Source organism: Ictalurus punctatus, chromosome 23 (genome assembly GCF_001660625.3).
Source record: "Ictalurus punctatus breed USDA103 chromosome 23, Coco_2.0, whole genome shotgun sequence".
Lineage (NCBI taxonomy): Eukaryota > Metazoa > Chordata > Actinopteri > Siluriformes > Ictaluridae > Ictalurus > Ictalurus punctatus.
The window spans coordinates 10,102,553-10,111,783 of NC_030438.2; the positions used below are offsets into that span (position 1 = coordinate 10,102,553).

The 9,231-nt window shown below is 37.6% G+C and overlaps 1 pseudogene; it reads left to right on the forward strand.

Moving 5' to 3' along the window:
- The first annotated feature begins 5,590 nt into the window (after positions 1–5,590).
- LOC108261252 (SH3KBP1-binding protein 1-like) lies at positions 5,591–7,619 on the forward strand (annotated as a pseudogene).
- The last annotated feature ends 1,612 nt before the right edge of the window (positions 7,620–9,231 follow it).

A 9,231-nucleotide genomic window follows, 5' to 3' on the forward strand; every position in this document is an offset into this window, starting at 1 on the left:
TATTTTGGGTCAGAAACATTTCATAGTACTATATTATGTCTAACTATGTGAAAAATATCATATTGGAGTAGGTCAGGCAACTGATTATATGAGTTTGTTAGAAAAACCACTTTCCTTTGCTCCTAGCGCCTTCTCGTTCGCTGTATAGCGTTTTGAGCGGATAAAGAGCACAAGTGTGCATGGAGACACAGGATGAATGGGAACTAGTTTTGTTATTGTACTTTTGATGAAAAGTGACTTTCTAGACATAAACTGTCACTTTTTTCACCTTATCACACTTTAACATCAACTTTTACACTTTAATGTAAACAATCATATTTCGTAATATTTTAGGTCAGAAACATTTCTTTGTGCTATATTATGTGTTAATATGTGAAAAGAATCATATTGGAGTAGGTCGGGCAATTGATTATATGAGTTTGTTAGTAAAACCACTTTCCTTTGCTCCTAGCGCCTTCTCAAGCGCTGTATAGCGTTTTGAGCGTATAAAGAGCTCAAGTGTGTATGGGGACAAGAGATATGTGGGAACTAGTTTTGTTATTGTACTTTTGATGAAAGGTGACTTTCTAGACATAAATTGTCACTTTTTTCACCTTATCATACTTTATCATCAACTTTTACATTTTAATGTAAACAATCATATTTCGTATTATTTTAGGTCAGAAACATTTCATAGTACTATATTATGTCTAAATATGTGAAAAATATCATATTGCAGTAGGTCGGTCAATTGATTATATGAGTTTGTTTGAAAAACCACTTTCCTTTGCTCCTAGCGCCTTCTCAAGCGCTGTATAGCGTTTTGAGCGTATAAAGAGCACAAGTGTCTATGGGGACAAGAGATATGTGGGAACTAGTTTTGTTATTGTACTTTTGATGAAAGGTGACTTTCTAGACATAAATTGTCACTTTTTTCCCCTTATCATACTTTATCATCAACTTTTACATTTTAATGTAAACAATCATATTTCGTATTATTTTAGGTCAGAAACATTTCATAGTACTATATTATGTCTAAATATGTGAAAAATATCATATTGCAGTAGGTCGGGCAATTGATTATATGAGTTTGTTTGAAAAACCACTTTCCTTTGCTCCTAGCGCCTTCTCAAGCGCTGTATAGCGTTTTGAGCGTATAAAGAGCACAAGTGTCTATGGGGACAAGAGATATGTGGGAACTAGTTTTGTTATTGTACTTTTGATGAAAAGTGACTTTCTAGACATAAATTGTCACTTTTTTCACCTTATCATACTTTATCATAAACTTTGACATTTTAATGTAAACAATCATATTTCGCATTATTTTAGGTCAGAAACATTTCATAGTACTATATTATGTCTAAATATGTGAAAAATATCATATTGCAGTAGGTCGGGCAATTGATTATATGAGTTTGTGTGAAAAACCACTTTCCTTTGCTCCTAGCACCAACTCCATCGCTGTATAGCGTTTTGTGCTTATAAAGAGCACAAGTGTTTATGGATTCAAGGGATAAATGGGAACTAGTTTTGTTATTGTACTTTTGATGAAAAGTGACTTTTTAGACATAAGTTGTCACTTTTTTCACCTTATCATACTTTATCATCAACTTTTACATTTTAATGTAAACAATCATATTTTGTATTATTTTAGGTCAGAAACATTTCATAGTACTATATTATGTCTAAATATGTGAAAAATATCATATTGCAGTAGGTCGGGCAATTGATTATATGAGTTTGTTAGAAAAACCACTTTCCTTTGCTCCTACCGCCTTCTCAAGCGCTGTATAGCGTTTTGAGCGTATAAAGAGCACAAGTGTGTATGGCGACAAGAGATATGTGGGAACTAGTTTTGTTATTGTACTTTTGATGAAAAGTGACTTTCTAGACATAAATTGTCACTTTTTTCACCTTATCATACTTTATCATCAACTTTTACATTTTAATGTAAACAATCATATTTCGTATTATTTTAGGTCAGAAACATTTCATAGTACTATATTATGTCTAAATATGTGAAAAATATCATATTGCAGTAGGTCGGTCAATTGATTATATGAGTTTGTTTGAAAAACCACTTTCCTTTGCTCCTAGCGCCTTCTCAAGCGCTGTATAGCGTTTTGAGCGTATAAAGAGCACAAGTGTCTATGGGGACAAGAGATATGTGGGAACTAGTTTTGTTATTGTACTTTTGATGAAAAGTGATTTTCTAGACATAAATTGTCACTTTTTTCCCCTTATCATACTTTATCATCAACTTTTACATTTTAATGTAAACAATCATATTTCGTATTATTTTAGGTCAGAAACATTTCATAGTACTATATTATGTCTAAATATGTGAAAAATATCATATTGCAGTAGGTCGGGCAATTGATTATATGAGTTTGTTTGAAAAACCACTTTCCTTTGCTCCTAGCGCCTTCTCAAGCGCTGTATAGCGTTTTGAGCGTATAAAGAGCACAAGTGTCTATGGGGACAAGAGATATGTGGGAACTAGTTTTGTTATTGTACTTTTGATGAAAAGTGACTTTCTAGACATAAATTGTCACTTTTTTCACCTTATCATACTTTATCATAAACTTTGACATTTTAATGTAAACAATCATATTTCGCATTATTTTAGGTCAGAAACATTTCATAGTACTATATTATGTCTAAATATGTGAAAAATATCATATTGCAGTAGGTCGGGCAATTGATTATATGAGTTTGTGTGAAAAACCACTTTCCTTTGCTCCTAGCACCAACTCCATCACTGTATAGCGTTTTGTGCTTATAAAGAGCACAAGTGTTTATGGATTCAAGGGATAAATGGGAACTAGTTTTGTTATTGTACTTTTGATGAAAAGTGACTTTTTAGACATAAGTTGTCACTTTTTTCACCTTATCATATTTTATCATCAACTTTTACATTTTAATGTAAACAATCACATTTTGTATTATTTTAGGCCAGAAACATTTCATAGTACTATATTATGTCTAAATATGTGAAAAATATCATATTGCAGTAGGTCGGGCAATTGATTATATGAGTTTGTTTGAAAAACCACTTTCTTTTGCTCCTACCGCCTTCTCAAGCGCTGTATAGCGTTTTGAGCGTATAAAGAGCACAAGTGTGTATGGCGACAAGAGATATGTGGGAACTAGTTTTGTTATTGTACTTTTGATGAAAAGTGACTTTCTAGACATAAATTGTCACTTTTTTCACCTTATCATTCTTTATCATCAACTTTGACATTTTAATGTAAACAATCATATTTCGTATTATTTTAGGTCAGAAACATTTCATAGTACTATTTTATTTCTAAATATGTGAAAAATATCATATTGCAGTAGGTCGGGCAATTGATTATATGAGTTTGTTTGAAAAACCACTTTCCTTTGCTCCTAGCACCTTCTCAAGCGCTGTATAGCGTTTTGAACGCATAAAGAGCACAAGTGTGTATGGGGACAAGAGATATGTGGGAACTAGTTTTGTTATTGTACTTTTGATGAAAAGTGACTTTCTAGACATAAATTGTCACTTTTTTCACCTTACCATACTTTATCTTCAAGTTTTACATTTTAATCTAAACAATCATATTTTGTATTATTTCAGGTCAGAAAAATTTCATAGTACTATATTATGTCTAAATAAGTGAATAATATCATATTGGAGTAGGTCGGGCAATTGATTCCATGAATTTGTTAGAAAAACCACTTTCATTTGCTCCTAGCGCCTTCTAAAGCGCTGTATAGCGTTTTCAGCATATAAAGAGCACCAGTGTGTATGGACACACAGGATGATCGGGAACTAGTTTTGTTATTGCACTTTTGATGAAAAGTGACTTTCTACACTTCATTTGTCACTTTTTTCACCTTGTCATACTTTATTTACAACTTGTACATTTTAATGTAAACAATCATATTTCGTATCATTTTAGGTCAGAAACATGTCTTAGTATTATATTATGTCATAAATATCTGAAAAATAAGATATTGGAGGACATCATGCAATTGATGATATACCTGTGTTAGAAAAACCACTTTCCTTCGCTCCAAACCGCTTGAAAATTGCTGTATAGCGTTTTCAGCGTCTTAAGCACACTAGTGAGTATGCACACATATGCACACATTTTCACCTTGTCATAGTTTATTAACAACTTGTACATTTTAATGTAAACAATCATATTTCGTATCATTTTAGGTCAGAAACACGTCATAGTATTTTATTATGTGAAAAATGAAATACTGGAGGACATCATGCAATTGATGATATGCCTTTGTTAGAAAAACAACTTTCCTAGCCGCTTGAAAATCGCTGTATAGCTTTTTCAGCGTCTGAAGCGCACCAGTGAGTATGCACACACATGACGAATGTGAACAAGTCTTGTTAGGGCACATTTGATGAAAAGTTACTTTCTACACGTCATTTGTCACTTTTTTCATCATATCATTCTTTATAACGAACTTGTAGATTTTAATGTAAACAATCATATTTCGTATTATTTTAGGTCAGAAACATGTCATTGTATTATATTATGTCATGAATATGTGAAAAATATACTATTGGAGAACATCATGCAATTGAATATATGTCTTTGTTAGAAAAAACATTTTCCTTCGATCCTAGCCGCTTGAAAATTGCTGTATAGCGTTTTCAGCGTCTGAAGAGCACCAGTGAGTATGGATCTACAGGAAGAATGTGAACAAGTCTTGTTAGGGCACATTTGATGAAAAGTTGCAAATCTTCTACAAATCACCATTCACCAGGTTGCAGGTTTTTTTTTTGCTTCACTCACTGGAAATGTTGGAGTGCGCACTGACGAATAAGGACAGGAAACAATGACCCCTGCCTTCAATAATGAATTGAAATCTGGTCTAATGCCAATAGCTTCTGATTTAAGAGGGTATTGAGATTGTCTGGGCCTAAAGTCAGATTTGGGCGTGATCACGACTGGTGGTGCACTTCTAATCAGGCCTACGTCATGTTTCCCTTAGGCCCACAGCCCTAGAGGCACCTTCTTCAATTGTGAGTGTATCTCTCGGGGTGTAAGACTTGTTCCAAGGTTCAGAAACATTCCCTTGTCATTACAATTGACATCCCCGTTAACCTCGCGCATTTCCTGAAAGAACTTTTTAATAACTCCCAGCGTCGGGCTGTACCATATGTTGGAGGTAGGTTCATGTTCCCAATCTGTAATTCTTTCAGTCTCACATAATTTGACCCATGGTCCCACATGTTTCCACTGTTTGCTCTTTATTTTGGCTAATGAGACATGATGCTCTGATTCTGGGACAAAAAATACACGCAACTGTGTGTCATTCAACTTGACTAAACATGCACAAAATGTGTCACACCAATATAGTGACTTTAGGTACAGCTCTCCACTTTCTGCTATATCCATAAACCATTCTTTTTCAACATCAGTATCTACATTTACATTTACATTTATTCATTTAGCAGACACTTTTATCCAAAGCAACTTACAAATGAGAAACATTCCTTTCTCCCTTGTTGCACTCGTGCTGTGCAATGAAGGGCAGAGGACAGCATGAAATCAACACACTTGTCCTTCATCTTATGATCTCTGAGTCTTGTTGTTTACACATCCCTATTTTTGTTATGTCCAGTCGCACAGGAAAGGTGTTCGTCAGCCTCTGCTGGAGTGCCGCGATTTGTGCTCTGTACCTTGACTTGACTTCATCATCCCACTGTGGGTTGATCAGGCGGACATCATCCTCTGGGAATTCACGTGAAACCTTGACCCAGTTTGTGCCAAGATTTTGCAATGAGCAGTCATCGTTCATGAGTGGTGCGTCTGAATTCTCTGCAGAATATTTGAAGTTCATCCCCAAACTTTCATCCTCCTACTTCGTGGAGAGCCAGCAGATGCGTCATGCTGCTCCTAATGTCTTCCAATGTAAAATAAAACCGGAAGTTGTATCCTGAGGTGTTTGAGAGATGGCTGGATATTCAGATTGTTAATCTTTTTTTTTTTTTTTTTTTTTTTTGTATTTGATTGTATACTATGGAGAAGTGTTAATCGATAAGGCATTGTTTAAAATATGCGCTTCGTCGGAACTGGATGTCATGGCATGAGTGGCTGGAGATATTATTCATTTAAACGTCGGAGGAAAGAGGTTCAGTACCTCCAGGCAGACTTTGACATGGGTACCAGACTCCTTTTTCTGAAGCCTCTTGAGTGAACGGATATCAACCTTAAAAGATGAAACAGGAGCGATTTTCATAGATCGTGATCCTTCACTTTTTGCTCCTATTCTGAACTTCCTGCGCACTAAAGAACTGCACCCCAGGTCTCCCAATGTGAATTTATTGATGCATGAAGCTGAGTTCTATGGAATCACTCCATTAGTATGTAAACTGCAGCTGTGCAATGAACTCGATCGCTCATCATGTGGCTCAGTGCTGTTTAATGGCTATCTGCCTCCTCCAGTGTATCCTGTGAAGCGCAGGAACAGACACAGCATTGCCGGCTCTCAGTTCATGGCTGGCCGAGCTGTCCCTCTGGAGAGAGCCACGGTCTGACAACACAGTGCCGCCCAACCTAGGCTACACAGGCATGCTGGCAAAAATTACTGCTACAGAAGAGAAAATCTCAGGTCAGGGCTCAGATCCAGGAATGGTACGGATCATATGTGGCCATCACAACTGGATTGCAGTGGCTTACGCACAGTTTGTGGTGTGTTACAGGGTTAAGGAGTCGACAGGGTGGCAGCAAGTGTTTTCGAGCCCCAGACTGGACTGGATCATCAATCAAGTCGCACTCAATGCTAAAGTCATGGGAGGGTCACTAGGAGACAATGACAAGATGGTTGCGGTGGCGTCCGGGACAGAGATTATATTATGGGCAGTCTGTCCTGAAGAAAATGGAAATGAGATTGGTGTCTTTAGCTTAAGTGTGCCTGTGGAGGCTCTGTTCTTTGTGGGGAATCAGCTCATCGCCACGATCCATACAGGGAAAGTGGGTGTGTGGAACGCTGTAACAAAACACTGGCAGAATCAGGATGTGGTTCCCATAAACAGTTGTGACACAGCAGGGTCCTTGATCATCCTTGGCTATAATAACGGATCCATTTACTACATTGATGTACAGAAGTTTCCATTAAGGATGAAGGATAACGATTTGCTGGTGACAGAGTTGTACCGAGATCCCAGGGAAGACGCCATCACAGCACTTAGCGTCAATCTTACACCTAAAACGAGTTACAGTGGGAACTGGATTGAGATTACATATGGCACCAGCTCAGGAGCTGTGCGTGTGATTGTTCAGCACCCCGAGACAGTGGGCTCGGGACCACAACTCTTTCAGATGTTCAGTGTTCATCGGAGTCCTGTTACCAAAATAATGCTGTCAGAGAAACACCTCATCTCAGTGTGTGCAGATAATAACCATGTGCGTACCTGGACTGTAACACGGTTCAGAGGAATGATCTCCACCCAACCAGGCTCCACCCCCCTCAGCTCATTTAAAATCCTCTCACTGGATGACAATGATGGACATGCAGGCTGCAGTGCTGGCACTGAGATTGGTCCATATGGAGAGAGAGATGAGCAGCAGGTGTTTATTCAGCGCGTAGTTCCTGACACTGTTAAACTCTATGTACGACTCTCCTCTAATGGCAAAAGGTAGAAAAGACCATCCATCCATGGAAAAGTTTCCATCCATCTTTTTTCGATTTGAATTGAAAGAGGAAAGAGAATAGAGAAAGAAGAACAGAAAGGGAGAATATGAGGACATAAAAATTCACCAGTTCTCTTTGAAAAAATTGTGTAGAAAATGTGAAATGTAGTCATGTGAAAAACATAAGAACACCAAATGGAATTTTTTTTTTTTTTTTTTTTTTTACATTTGGACAAGCGAACATTTGATCCTCTTTGAAACAGTGCCTATTAATAAAGGGGATACACTCTATCAAATGGCACATAAAATGTACATTTTGTAATGTTTTCCAATGTCCACTGTCTGTGAACTAGCATAGGGCCTCCTTCTCTGGACACTTCTAGCATTGGGGCATTTACCACGGCGTGCATTGTCCCTTCTCTGTCCGATTTTGTTGGTCTGAAGCCCTCAGGCAGCAATGTTGTTGGTCCCTTCACCTGGGATCTCGTATGTATCGCCACTGGTAAAGAAAGGACGGCTAGACCATAGTTCGGTGGGAGTTGATGGCTCAGTTCTGACAGGTTCAGATAGAGTGGAGTAGGCTGCGCCGCTTCTTCGCGAGGAGGTGCCTCTGAAACTGAAGGTTCCTCCCTCCTTACTGGCTGTGGGCGTTGCGGTGGGGTCCAGGTCGGGATCGGCTTTCTGCAATTTAGCACGCTGAGAAACAGGTGAGGGCCCTGCCTGACATTTTTTCTCTCGTTTATGTGCCTCACTCTCGCATTCAGCAAATGCCTTCCAGTCAGCCAAAAACTGCACTTCGCTCTTTATTTTAGGGGTCTCTCTCTCCTTTGTCTCTAAATTAAGTTTCAGTTGTTCTAACTGTCTAAAACTACCTTTTTCAGGAAAAGCACATTCTTTAACCCATACATCATATTGGTTCAAACATCATTCCCCATAATTCACACGCATAAATGTGATATTAGGACCAACATATGAACACCCTGTATATACCATAGCCTGTGAGAGAGAGGTACTTTGTATTATATTTGTATTTTGTAAGCTACTAAAAATCACTAATTGGATGTGACAGGTCTAGGTCAAAGGTCATCATCATCATTAAATGTAATGATGATGACAGGTCAAAGGGATATTGTAATCAATTATAATTAATTATAATTAATTATAATTAATCAATTAAAAAAGGTTAATGATAATTATTGCTGCATGTTCTATTCCTATAGTTTTTCCAGTGCATTCCAGACACACACGCACAAGTTCTTTCCTTTCCCATAGATTGTGAAACACTCATGAGTTAGGCCTACGTCAAAAAGGTTAATGATAATTATTGTTGTATGTTCATACCGATAGCTTTCTCACACATATCCCCTGTTTAGGTTGTTATTTGCTTTCCTGAGTTAGGCCTAAGTCAAAATGTTAATTATTGATGCATGTTCATGTTCACACACACACACACACACACACACACATACACATACACGCACGCACACATGCGCGCACACACACACACGCGCGCACACACATACATAAGGATGATGAATTAGTAAATAATGAATTTCCATACACATCCAACCAAAAATATGACACACACACACACACACATACACACACACATACCCATGAC